This window comes from Poecile atricapillus, chromosome 18, assembly GCF_030490865.1.
Source record: "Poecile atricapillus isolate bPoeAtr1 chromosome 18, bPoeAtr1.hap1, whole genome shotgun sequence".
NCBI classification, from domain to species: Eukaryota; Metazoa; Chordata; class Aves; order Passeriformes; family Paridae; genus Poecile; species Poecile atricapillus.
This window is the reverse complement of record NC_081266.1, coordinates 5,015,910-5,030,328: the sequence shown is the minus strand read 5'-3', so window position 1 is coordinate 5,030,328 and position 14,419 is coordinate 5,015,910. Positions and strand designations below refer to the sequence as shown.

Here is a 14,419-nt window from a genome sequence, read left to right as displayed (position 1 = left end):
CATGATGGCTGAAAAGCACCCATCTGCATGAACAAAGCAAAGAAAGTCCACAACAAGGCTTTGGTGAATGCCTTCAAAGCAAACAGCATTACCAAGTGGGACTACATGTCAAGTGCTCCACAGCATTTCACTCCAGGTGACAGGACATAAGGGCCAAGAAAGATTGAAGGTAGAAAGTAGACTTTATCTCCTCTGTTCTGTGGTGGTGTGCTTATGTCTAGCTGTAGAACCCCATGTAGGAATGATTTTTGGTAAAAATGGTCATTGTTTTGAACAGTTGAATTTTGAAGAAGAAATCCAGACAAAGCAAGGGCAGCCTAGACTAGTTTTAACCGTGTGGCTAGACACAAAAGATCATATCTCAAAGTCACTGTGGAGAAAGAATGAAAAAGGTTAACATATAACAAGGATAAAGATCTGGGAAGAAAGAGATGACAGGCTGAAAGAGACAGGAATGTAGTAAAAAGGTTTTCCTCACAATTTCCATAGCTTTCTTCAGTGTCCCTTTTCAAAAATGAAAGGCAGTTTCTCATGTTGTCTATTGCAAAACAACAGGTTCAGAACAGTTGATCTCTATCAGAGCAATCAAGTTCTTGTCTTCAGCCAAAAAACTGTGCTGCTACTGCCCACCTTCAGCAGAAAAGTTATGAACTCCCTCAGGAAGTGTGGGATGAAATACATTCCTCTTTCCTGAAGCTGAAATAATTCTATTGTTAATTCAATGCTGTCTAGGAAAAGCAAAAACTTGCATTTCCTTTCCTAGTCTTACTGAATACATTTGAATGGAGTAAATTTCAGTATCTAAAAAAAAAAAAAAAAAAAAAAAGAAAGAAAAACATCCTTCAGTTTCCTCTTGCTATCAAAGCACATGATTGCTGCTCGATTAAACTTTCAAAGGAGAAAGAAAAAAAGAAGAGGTATGAGAAGAAAGGCTGCCTACAGAGGTGAGCAACCTCATCTTCCTTAAATTGTTTCCCATTTCTGGGCACTCCATTTCTATCACAAGCCATCCCATACACAAGAGTATCTCAGTGTCTCTTCAAACCAAGATACAACACAGGCAGAATGAGAAGAGCCATGTCCATTTACTGTTAATACAAAGAAACCAAATGCTGTTAGAGCCTTATCAATTCCTTAATCCATATTCCAATTACCTCAACATTAGAAGGAATCTACTGGGACAGACAACAAATAATTCATTGAAACTGAACTTATTGTGTGCCCCAAACACTCAAAATGTTTGAACTCCAAATGTTTTCACACCATTCACAAACACCACCTATTGCAGATCTCATTCCCTGGCATGTATATGTTCCTGGGTTCTCCTGGATATACTTTTCCCTTTCTCCCTCTCCCCTATGCAATTACAATGTGAGCTGACATTCAGCTGGGGAAGGGGAGAAAAAGGAAGGAAAGGGTGGTGAGCTGATGTTCCTAGGTTAGCTTACGTCTATCTCGATGGTTTTGGAGATATGGTATCTCCCCTCCTAGTAAACAAACAGTGCCTGACTCTTGTATCTTATCCCATCATTCCCAAATAGCAGCACGAACCCCAGCTCGGTATCACTGCTATTTTATTTCCACCTCTCTAATCATGAGCAGCATCCAGTGCTGCTGGGAGACCCAAGAAAACACCTAAGAGCAAACAGAAAATCCCCCTTCCTTGCACTGACCAGCTGGAACTGTTCCCTCCTCCTCTTTTTGGATGAAAGATGAGATTACCATTAGGATCTGCTGCAGTAAAAGCACTGCCAGGAAACCTCTCAGGGATCACATCCACACCAGGAGTACCTGGTGAAAGCTGCACTTTGCACCCCTGAATTAACAACACACATGTAAGAGCAGCCCCCAGGGCAGGTTGTGCTTTGCTCCTGCCTGATGACCCTGCACACAGCGTTGATGGGGTTCCTTCTTACTCCAGGTTAAGACATAGATCACCAGGCAGAGGAAGGATTCCTAAAAATCATATAAATCATATAACATCAGTCTGTAACAGCACATACAGGCTCTGCTGTTGCTCTTGTGGGCGATTTCCAGTGACAGAGTGGAAGTTTCCTGCCTCTGCCAAGGACAGACAGAAGCAGGAACAGTTCTCCCTTCACCTGGAGCTACCCTGAGTACTACTCTAAGATTCCACCAGCAGGACAGCCCCTGTTTGCAAAGGAAAATAAAACCAAACCCTAATCCATTCACAGATTACCTAAGTGTCTGAGAAGTCGTTTTGAAATCCTGCAAGGAAAGAGGAACACATCCAAGTAAAGCCCAGTTCTACCTCAGCTTTCTCCAAGAAGTGTCATCAGCCCTGCATTACCATGAGTACAACAGTAATTCAAAGTTCACTCATGGCAAAGTAACAGTGCTGGAGCCTTTATCAAGAGACCTGCACCTGCAAAATAACTGAGATTTCTCAGTGAGGCATGTTTGCAGGATATTTGAAACCCAGAGAGGCAAGAAAGAATAAAATGTCATCCTGACCTCAACCAGCTGTGTTTAGGTTTAGACCAGGAATATACAGTTACCTACTATTTACAGATCCTTTCTTAATACACAGGATAGTCAGAAACAGGATTTGTATTCAAATTTATTGAATACTGAAACTGAGATACATGTAATTCAGCAGCAGTATAACTATTAGTTGCTTCTTCTGCACAAATACTTAGAAATAACTGGCAAAAGAAAAATATTTATGGTTGTCCGGTAACATTGAAGAGGAGTTCCCCATCCATTAATTTAATAATTACAGGATTGCCAACATCACCAATTAGCTGTAAGGTGTGCCTTCCAACTGTAATTTAAGACATGAATGAATACAAGTCCAGCATACCTAGTTAAGCCATCTACTTAGGCAGAAGTATTTTAGCAAGCTGCAAGCTAAATGCAAACATATCTGTTTTCTTAACTGCAGTGTGACTTTTGCAGCTGCCGATGAACGTGCAGTGGAGTTTTGGCTGGTTTAAAGGGGCAGTGCCAACTCCAATCTAACTCTAAATCTAGTTTTGTACCAGCAAGCTATTACAGACTCTCAGGCCAGCAGAAATATTCCCATGATTGAAGAGCTTAATTCCCATGCAGTGAGTTATTTTTACTGAACATATCCCTGCAGTGCAACCAACCCAAACACAAGTACTGAAAATGTGACAGTGAGAAATAAATCAAACATGTACGTTATAAGAAATACAGAAAGTGATTTTAGCGTAACTATAGGTAAGTGTAGTATATTTCAAGCGAGCCTATAGTTAAACAAAGAAAATCTTGTTTATTGCATTTTTCAGAGCTCAGTTACCTTATGTATTTCTAAGTTTCTAGCTAAAAGGAGCCTGATGGATAATCAGTTCCTGTATATCCAGCTTGTCCACTGAGAGGCCATTTATTTGCTCAGCTTCCCCTAAGTCCACTGCACTAGCACAGACAAAGTTCATTTAAAGTGCAGAATAACCGAGAATGCCAATTTTGAGCCTAACACTCAAAAGATTTCACAAAGGTTCTTCATTTTGTTCAGCTTTCAAAGCAGCACAAAAGGACCAACAAAGGAAGCAGAATTATTTTATCGTGTCAAACATAACATTAACTTTTGTCGAGATGGAGGGAACCTTTCCAGGTGCTCCAGAGCACTAACCTTAAATGGATCACTGCACGAGGTGAAGAGAGGACTTCTTCAGAATATGAAATTAAGTCATTGCAGTGAATGGATAAGCAGGTTTTTATTATTATACAAGAAGAAACCCTATGTTTAGAAGCAGCTACCCTTGTTAAGTACTAAACACCCTTAAACACATCTTAGGGCAACAGCCCGCAGAGATTAAGAACGAACCATAACACGATAAATAAAGGAGCAGAGGTACAAATATGATAACCCCTCGTGCTGAATCTATCTAAGAATAACAACAGAAAGGCTAAAGGTAAGACAAGCAGCAGCCTGTGCGAGCTGCAGGCGGTTTCTGCCGTGAGCTCCGTGTGACGGAAGCGGCGGCGGCACTTTGTGAGCCGGTGGCGGCCGCGGCTGGCGGGCGGTGCGAGGCACCCGCACGGCGCTCCGGGCGATAAGGCCAAACCGCGGCAGCGCGGCCACCGCCGCTCCGCCCAGCCCGGCACCGCCGCCGTGCCCTGGGCTGAGCCACCCGCTCCAGCCCCGGGTCGCCGAGCCGTGTAATGGGGTCACGGAGCGCTGGCGGTGCCCGCCGCCCTGTGCCAGCCGCGGCCGCTGCCGCCGCTCCCCTCAGGGCGCGCAGACCCCGCTCCCCGCGCGGTGCCGCGGCACGAGGGGATCCTCCGCGCACCGCCCCCACCTGCCGCCCCGCAGCCCTCCCGCCCCGCCGCGGGCACTTGCCTTCGCTTCATGCCGCTGCTCGGGGGCGGCGGAGCGGGGCTGGGGCTGAGGCTGAGGCTGGAGCGGAGCGGGACCGACCCGTCCCTGCCCGCCGCGGGAGGGGCGGGTGCGGCGGCGGCGGCGCGCGCGCACCTTGGCAGCTCGCGCTGCCGCTGCCCCGCCCACCGCGCGGGCAAAGCCCCCTCACCGCCCATCCCTTCGGGCGGCGCACCGGGAAAAGGGGAGAGGCGGCGGGGAAGCGGCGGCTCCACAGCCGCTGGACACGCGCTGGAGAAGGGGGACAAGGAGAGGAGAGCGAAGACAACGGGAGAACAACGGGTGTGGCGGGGAACTGACACCATCCCCCGCGCGGTTCTCCCCCCACAGCCCCTAAACGCTCCCGCTCCTCCCCCGCCCCCTGTGGCAGTGGTACGCTCCCACCGCTCGAATTGCAACAGGCCGGGCGGGGATTGGCGGAGATTAAAAAAAGGGGCGGGGCGAGACTGCGACCGTTTAAAGCGCCCCCGGGCGGGGGGGTGCGCGCGCTGTGCCCCGGGGGCGCGCGTGGGGCCGCCGGGACACGGGAGATGCTGATGGAGCCGAGCGATGGCGCCGAAGGAAGCGGCCGGAGGAAAGCGGCAAATAAATCAGATCTAAAAGCGGCCGCAGGGACGCTTGTGAAGCCGTCATGAGAAAAGTCCGGGGATATTTTTGGGTCGGGGGTGGCCATAGCAACGCGTCCTGTTCGCATCCCGATGCGCTCGGGGACAGGCTCCTTGCCCCTGCGCTGGGGAAGATGAGCAGGTGGATGCTGCTGCCATCATCCTTGCCCCAAATATCGACTCAGGTTACACAGAGGTGACAGTGTTGGTAGTGGCTGGACAGAGAAATGAGCCAACCCCTGGTCTTCAAGGAACCCAGAAAAGTCCTACCAAAGCCACAGCCTTCCAACCCTACCTTAAGAGAAGTTTTGATCTCCACAGTGTACTAGAGATTTTGGCATGAAAAGCAGTCAGTCATTGTAAAAACACACGATAAAACATCGAGCAGATACCATTCATAAGAGGTGCATAAAATGAGTTAATGATACGGCTGAGCAAATTCTTACTACAATGGGGTAATGACAAATATCAGCCAGAAGTGCACAATTCCCAATTCACTATCTATATCCACGTCTGAGAACAGATGGAGGAAAGCCTTTAGCTGATCTAAACTTGGCTCAACCCACCCTGTTTACTGATGGAGTTTCCATGAGCACAGAAATTAGAGCTACTGGTTGCAATCACCGGAGAGCCCCAGCTCGCTGATTCAGCTTACGTGTTGGAAAATGTGGCAAGGACACCTGTCCTTACCTGAGCAGATGCACAAAGTCATGCCCATACAAGCACCAAAGGGTGGCAAGAGCTCCAGACAGGGAATATTCCCCCTTGGAAGTCACTGAAGGTCACTGACAGAGGCAGAGCTTTGCAGGGGAGGCAGCAGCTTCCATTATCTGTTCCAAACCAATATTTGCAGGTGTCCTCCCCTGCAGAGATGTAGGTTGGGGGTGTGTTAATTATTGAAAAAGCAGACGGAGGAGGGGGTTTACATACAGTGATACAGGAGATGTTTCAAAATGCTCTCCCGGGGCCGACTCGCACGCTGTTTGCAGTGATTACTGGCTGAGCGCTCTGAACAGTCAGGAGGAGAGCTGGCAAGTTTAACAATAATCTTTGTAAAGTGCTAATAAGGACCCAAACAATTCCCATTAGGGAACTGAAAAGCCATCTGCACTCTAGCATGAGGCTGCCTATGGCATCCACGGCGAGACTTGTATGTCTTGGCTCGATATTTTGGAATCCAGCACCAGAGAGGCTAAGTCATATGACAGGGTTATTTGCATCATTATGCTGCTGGATTCCCAGAGAAGTTTTCACAATGTGCTGTAAGAGGAAGGGTTTAAACAAGTTGAACTGAAGCAAAAACAAAGGACTGTACTGCCTCTGCATGTCCCTTGTCACCGCATGCACGTGGTGAGCAGAGTGGGAGGAGGGTGGCAGCCAGTACTGTACAGAACTTTAGGCTAATAAAGCACACTCACAAAAACTGCAACATCAGTACAAAATGGGCTATTTTGCACTATAAAAAAAACAAGCTAAGACAGCTGAAACCCTACTCCAAGGCTTAGTTAGAAGCCTGATGTTCCAGGCTGGTGATGTGCAAGGCAAGCCCAGCACCGTATCTCCCCTGAGGATTTTACAGAACCACTGGTTTGCAGTGGGCTAGGGAACAGTCACCTCACCCCAGCCAGGCAGTGATTGATTCCCTGAGAATTGGTGCCTACAGGCACTGTAAATCTGGGTGTTGGCACTCCAGAAGTGACCGCTAGTGAGCAGAGCAGCTGTTGAGGAAGCAGCTTCAAACCAACCCAGGGAAAAATATTGTGGTTCCAGATTGAGCTTTTTAAAGGAGATGAGCTGCTACTGCTCAAAATAAAGTCAGAGTATGGCACAGTGTCCCGTTTTCAAAAGTCTATACAGAAAAACAAGGCCTGGCTTTTTTATGGAGAAACTATTCAAGGCTCATAAGGCCCAGGTGTTGCTCTGTCAGACAAGGAGTATAACAAGGAAGGCAAGTTACAGAAGAAAATTCAACAAAGTTTTTGGTATCTCTATGAAATCAAAGTTATTTTCACAGTAAAAATAGCCAAGGAATCTTAAATTCTATTTTGACAACCTTCCAAGGTTCAAGACTTGCCAGGTGCAGGCTCCTGTAGGAATTTGTAATCTCTTATAAACCCAGAGCACCAAATTCCACTGGAAGCGTACTGTCCTGGAGCAGAGTCCCCACATCTGGAAACAGGAAGTAAAAACACAGCAAGTGGATTTTCAAACAAGAAGGTGATCACCAAATTACAGGACTGGAAGGGATATTGAGAGGTCATCTAACTCCAGCGCTGTGAAAGCATCTCTGTCCCATCTGTTTTACCTCTTAAAGACCTCCCCAGTGCAGACACCACAGCCTGTCCAAGCAAGATGTTCTTTTCTCATGATTCACTCTTTTTGCCTTTAGAAAGTTTCCCCTAATGGTCAGCCTGGATCTCTTTTACCATAATTTACTTGTACTTCTCATCTACCCAATAAAGACAAAAAACCCCCATTTGCTCCCCACTCCTGCAACAGCCTTTTAGATGCACAAAGATTTCTCATGTCACCACATTCCCCAGACCTAAAACTCCATTTCTTCTTGCCTGTCCTCCTGGAATTGAGTGAGGCTCTGTTGATTCACGGTGTTCCCCTTTGGTGGCTCTCACTTTAATCCATGTCTCTCCTGGATTTCTCTGTGCAGGAACAGCATGCAGCATGTTCCCAGCTGAGGCCTCACCAGTACAATGCTGAAAGGAAGGAGCACTTGGTGTGTTCTACAATCATCCCTCCTGTTTATACATTTTAGTGTGACATTTACAGTGACAGAGGATTTTTTTGTTGTTGTTTCTTGCTTCAGTTTGTAAAAGGCCACAATATAAAACCAAACTGCTACTGAAGCCCCTGATACACTCTCCATTAACAGGAGCTCTTTTCTCCTGTGTACAAGTGTCTGTGTTAAAAGTCACTGTATTTGAATTGCCATCAGCTGTAAGCAACTGAATTGGGATCTTGATGAGTTATAGTCTTGTTTTCTCATGCTCACACTTGGACAGCTGAACCCATTATTTTTAATGTAAAAGTGATCTGTACACAAATGAGCAGCTAAGAGCTTCCAAAAGAAGAACTGTTTTCAGAAGAAACTGAAGGACTAGTCTAGTCTACTAGTTTAAAATTATACAATTTGCTGCTTTCTGTCCAGTTGTTCCAGAGCACTGACTTCCTAAGCAAGAACACAAGTGCTCAATCTGTGGTTTAAATGCAAGGCAGAAGTCACCAAACACTCGTCATTCTCCTGATACAAGTGATTATTCACTGCATAGGAATTTGAATAGCTGTAATATTTATGAAATGATGTATTCAACCCCCTGCACCACCTCTGAACACACATGCACACCCTAATCCAGACTGATGTTGTGTGCTGAGCTGGGAGCTGAGTTTTAAATGAATTGCTGGTGGTGGTTGGTTGCAAGGAAACAAATACCTGTCTAATTCACTTGAAAAAATCCTCTCTTGGCTCGCTAAGTAAAAATTTCTGTAGGTAAAAACTTCTGCAGTTAAAAAGGAAAATAAAAAGGCAGCCTATCAGAGCCAGTGAGTTTTGATCATGAAGATAAATGTTTCCAGCCCTTCATGCTGAAAAAATAAGTGTTCTGATAGGAACTAACAAGGAAGGTATCTCTGGGGCTACATGCAAATCTGCTGAGTGTTCAGTATAGACTTTATCATTTGGAACTACTTTAAGAATAAGAAAGGCTCTGGGTCTGTGCATACACACTTCAGACAATTTCACTGCTCACAGATTTTGCCAAGCAGTAAAATATAAAGTTGCAGCTGGGTTTGCTGCTATGACTCAGGACTGTGGGCATACGAGAAGCTGATGAGAAACACATAACTTTCACTTCACTATACTGTAAAGTTTTAACAGAATTAACCCAAACCAAAATGCAGAAAACTCCCTCCCAAAATGGTACATTATGCTAAGGGCTGGGAAGAGTAGCCCAGCTGAGTTTCTCTTCATGCTTTAGGAACTACAGTTCAAGCATGTAAAGAGGTGTGAGATCATTCAAAGCAGTAAGACAAGTGCTTATCAAGGAAGAAAATACAGATATGCAAGAACACCATACCCAGATGAAGTACTACTAGACTGCTGGCCTACAATTAATACATCAACCAAAAAAATCACAAGTAGAGCACTTCCTTGTACTCAGACAGTCCTTGAGAAGGACCAAAGGGAATGGATTCAAATGTTCCTTGGTGAAATGTAATGACAATTCCTGCAAGGCCATTATTGAGACCTTTCTTTGGTTCCTTATCTAATTTGGACTATACAAGTTTCCCACAAGAGCTGCCAGTAAAGCTGAGATGGGTTTACTCCATCTAGCATGTATCAAAGTCTAAAAGGCATATTTACTATTTGGAGTTTGGATTAAGGGAGAGCCTGAGCTATGTTTTCTATGCTTGTTTTCAAAACAACAGCTTTTTACTCCTTTAAGGAAGTGTACAGAGCAGCTCCCTTGTGGTGCTGTATGGAAATAACTGACAGCCCCAAATCTCAAACAGATTTGGAAGTTTCCTTCAAACTCTTAACCATGGTTAGATTCTCTTTAGCTGTGTTGTCCTGGTTGAGAAGTTTATACTATTTTATTAGAGCTACTGGAATTGTTCTTTGACAAGCTGTAAAAAAGACTCTACCTATGTTCAATCCAAATTCATCACTGTTTAGAGAAGTATTAATAGAAAGGGAAAAGTAAATCAATGAAGTCACTTTATTGATCTTGAGAATGTGGAACTACTATTAATAAAACATGTTGATGTTGTTTTATGGATAGGTCAAAGTCCCAGTAAGGGTGTGTTTGTCATTCTAATTTTTGCGCAGTTTCATCAACAAAGTATTTGCTATTGCAGTACTGTAGTTATTCATCTCCTGTTTTCCTCCCCCACAGCCAGAACATCTGCTAAACGTTTCTGAATCTGAGCTTGTTGGGCTAGGGCCCGCTGCTTTTACATATTTATGAACTGTGTGGTACACTGGCACTCATTCAGCAGCCTGCTTCCCAAGGCTCATGCGCGAATGACATCAACTGCTTGTGGGTTTGTGTGCAGGAGATCCACATGTGCAGGGGTCACGCAGGGGGCTGCAAATCCACTGGCCTCCAGAAGCACTCCAACTCCACTGCTGCCCAGGAACACAACTGTGGGCTACTCTTTGAGCGATGCAGGCATGAGGAAGAGAAACTAGAGGTATTTATGGTGTCCCCTGGAATTGTAATGAAGAATGATGGGCTAAAATTGAATGAAAAGAGTTGTATCTGACTCCAGAAATATCCAGAAATATCATCAAAATATTTTTCAGTTTGGTCAAAGAGGCCAACTAAACAAAAGCTACTATGTTTGTGTTAGTTGCAACAGGCAGGACAAAGCAGAACACAGGAGTGGTTCTGGGGCTGGAGAAAGGAGGACATAATTAATTTCTGACTTCTGCTTTTGCTCTGTAGCCGCCCAGCCTGTCACGCCAACACTCGCACAGGCACAGCTTTATGCTGTTTACACACTGAGGGGAGGCTGCTGTGCCATTATTGTGCCCACACGTGACTCCTGTGGCACCAAGAGAAGCCGTGTTCACAAGCTGCCCTTGTGTGCCTGGGCTGAGAGGACCTGTCCCCGTTTGCCTTCCCTGCTGCTTTGCAAACAGTGCCTTTCCAAAGCTGAGGATGTAGGATTTTCAAACCTCGTGAGAAACAACGGATCCCCGTCTCCTCTCAACTGTGAGAGCTCCAGGGATCATTTGTCTGCCCAAATGCATGCCAGCAACAGACCACAAGCACAATCACAGCCTAATAGTCTTAATGAGATTACAGCTAGAGATGCCCCAGTGCTGCTGTCTGATTAAGGAACAGAACGAGCACCAAATTCATCTGGAGAAAACAAAATCTCCTTGGCTTTCATGTGAGCAGGCTGCAGGTTGATCAGGATTTCAGATCTATGGTGTATGACCTTTGATTTATTTTCCCTTATAATTCTTTATTTATTTTTTTTTTTAATATTTTTTTTCAATTACTTTTTTACAAAGCAGTGTGTTCTTTCCCCAGATGTCTAAGTTACATTAATATTTTTTCAGGACACGATGATCACACTGCTCAGTAACATGACCACGTTTATAGATGCCTATTGTTAGCCATGCTAGATCGATCTCACCCATGGCTTCTGTCTGTATGCTTGACTATGACACCCATGTGCTACAAGGGAATGTGGTGGATCTTTGCCAGTAAAATAATTCCTTTTATCAGCAGTTGATCTGGAGCATCTGTTTGTCTCATCAGAATGAAACTGCTTGTAACTCTATCCTACATCGGGCAAATACTCTTTCTGCACCTGTTCAAGCACTTGATTTACTTACTGCTTAAATTCTTAATCTCAACGGAAACAAATAAGTCGGCTTGTTCAACAAAGGCTGGAATCATGAATTAAATGCCGATACAGGACTGTATCAGCTGGCTAGAGCACAAAACCTGGTATTAAGGTAGTGCAGTGCTCACTACAAATTGCAGATCTCAGCGAGCTTCCTGTAAGAAGCCTGCTGCTAATGGCAAGGCTGCAGCTCCTGCAGGAATTCATGCCTAGGACAAAAAGCCAGTAGTAGTGCATTCACGGATTTTGCATGAAGCCTGGAGCTAGCACAAAAGAAAAAACCTCCCCTTAGACACAAGAAACCCTGTGATTTACTAATCAATGACAAACAATAAAAATACATTTGCAGCAGAAGGTAGGAGAGGCTGGCTGGGTCGGTACTCACAGAGCGAGGCTGCAGGAATGACCTTCTTCTCACATGAGTCAACTCCTCCCCGACAGGTGCTCACAGCTCTCCCACCTTGGCAGGGGCACACACCTGAATTAGAGCCCCTGGCCACTCCACACGGCTTTTTTCTCTTTGCAGGGCTCCTACCAGCGATATTCTCCTTCTCTAGGCTCGCAAGGTAAAGGCAAAATTGAAAAGAAATGGGATTTCAGATGCAAATCTCCTTGTGCAAGCCTTTGCCAGAGCATCTCGCAGAGTCTCGAGGAGGCTGTGTGATGATGGGTCTGGCTGCCAAATCGTCACTGTTGCCACAGTAACGGAGCAGTGGTCCCTTGTGGCTTGCTAAGGGAGCGGCAATGGGAGCACTGAAGGGATGCATTGCCTCCTCCTTCGAGGATTCCTCTGACCTGGGTAATCCACCCATTTCTTAAAAAAAAGCTGTTTTATTCATGAGATATTTCCCTCACACCCCACATACACCCCCACCCCCTTCCCAGTTTGGTTACTCGGCTCACGGAGCTCTACAGCATCTTAAATCTTGTTTCTGTGGTATAGGAAAGCTGGCATAACCCCGAGAGAGCTGCTGGCTTCCTCTGGGGAAATACCATGGCTTGTGAAAAAGAGGAAAAAAGAAACCTTGTTCTGGTGAATATCTGGACACGAGCACACGCTCACCAGTGTTGGAAGAAGTGCTGGGACGGCGCGATATAATCTTGTCTCTGTGAGCAGGTGAATGAGCAGTTGAGGCAGCAAGAGGGGATTTCTCTGCCAAGTGCTTCTCTGCCAACACGACCGAGCACAAGTGTGTCTGTGAGGCCCTATTACAGCCACGGGGAAGCTCAGGGCTGGCAGAAATCCTTTGTTCCTGTCCCCTCAACTGAAAAGTCTTGGTGCTATCACTTCCGAGCCTTAATATAATATAATAATGTTTCCGAGCCTTAATATTAATATGGCCTGTTTTCTGCTTATTTTACTTATAACGTTGACATAAATATTTGCAGTAATGTTAGGCAGGACAGCCCAGCACAGTGGAGACCGACAGACTCTGGGCTGCAGTCAGAAAAGCAGCCAAGGCTGCAGAAGCAGGCGTTATTTCGCTGGACAATGAACAATTCAGCCTTGTTTTGGAAAGCAACTCCTTAGAGAGTTAAATAATACCATTTGTTTATGAGACAGACTATTTATCTCATCTTCTTTATAAAATGTTGCTAATGGTTCTTTGTTGCTTTCCTTATTATTCTCTCTTAAAGCCAAGTGCTTCTTTTAAGGTAATGGGTTTCCTCTCTCAGGACAACACACACAGCTCTGTGTGTTTGTAGGTGGTGTGGACAAAAAACAAACACACAGAAGTAAAACCCACACATTTGCTTTCTTAACTGACTTTTCTGTCCTCACTTTTAACCCAGGTTGTTTGGGCAATCTGTGACAGTGGCTCATCCCAACTTGCTAGGTAGGGACGGGCCTCCAGGTGCCAAAATCCAGATGTTAAAGATCCCATCATGACAAAGGGTTAAGCACCTTTTTGCTCCACTGTAATCTGCAGCAACAGAGATGGGACTAGTCAAGAACAGCAGTATCAGCCAGAAGGGCTAGAAAGAATTGAATTAGATTATAAAAGCTGTGAGCACGCAAAAAAAGCTCACATGTTAAGTAAAAATTCTAATCTTTTCACTTATCTTTGCCTTCAGTCTGAGTTTCCCAGCTTTCCTCCAACATACTGTGAGGATTAGAATTTAATTTGATTTAGAAAAAAATCCTTCAATTTCTCCTATGTTTACAGGATTCTTAAATGTGAGACTTGGAGAACATCACGTAACACAGTGATGGCCGTGACAACACCGCTGGGCTTGGCAGTGCAGAATATCTCTGTGAAGCAGGAAAGTGCATCCCAGTCCATCCCTGGAGCCTTCTGGTTACAGGCACAGGATTTAACAGCATCACAGCCCCAAACAGACACCCTCCCTTGTTCAAAATCAGTTATTAGTACACCCATGCTTAGGAGCATCCAGGTCCACACAGGTGTGAGGTTATTAAACATATGAAGGCATCTTACAGAAATTCGAGTTATCATGGGCATTTTATGCCTGTTTCTTCAGTAACCTTAAATGAGAATGCAGCAAGATCAAAAGCTGAGCTGCACACTTGATCTCACGTAGGAAAATGTTGGTTGGTACATATAATTAAATAAATCTGTTTTGCTGACACTCACTCCCCCACCCCTCCCCTCAGCTATTTTTATGCTTGGCTTAGTGGAAAAGACTCGGTGCCTCTGGGTGTGAAGCAGGAAGCCATTCAAACTGAAGCTGTCCCCTGAAGAAGACAATCCTGAGAAGGAATAATGCTGGGCTCTCAGGGAGTATGAAAGCAGCAGAGGAATGTCGGGGAGAGGAGGTGGCTGGGCTTGGCCTGCAGCTCTGAGAAGTCTTTTCCATTTGCAGCTTTCTCCTCCTGCAGTCAGAGCTATTTAATGGGATCACGAGGGCTGCTGCACCATTACTTAGGGAAGAGGGTATAAAAATGACAGCAGCTAATAAGCACCCATTTCTCATCAGCTGCCTCATAAGGCTAATTGCACAAACAGAATGTTTTGGAGGCTAACGGGCTGGAAATGACATTCTGTCTGCTGGATCCAGGGCAGTACAGAGAGACTGCAGCCCTGTGCCCCGACACTTCAGGCCCAGCCACAAACAA

At 45.4% G+C, this 14,419-nt stretch overlaps 1 protein-coding gene across 18 annotated transcripts in view; it reads right to left on the bottom strand.

The window, feature by feature from the left end:
* The window catches only part of MICAL3 (microtubule associated monooxygenase, calponin and LIM domain containing 3), a 149,193-nt gene extending 144,704 nt beyond the window's left edge, over window positions 1–4,489 (bottom strand). For all 18 annotated transcript variants that reach the window (XM_058853043.1, XM_058853050.1, XM_058853047.1 and 15 more), the window contains exon 1: window positions 4,328–4,489. The gene's annotated coding sequence lies outside the window, so the exon portion shown is untranslated. The remainder of the gene's footprint in view (window positions 1–4,327) is intronic.
* Between the last annotated feature and the right edge of the window lie 9,930 nt (window positions 4,490–14,419).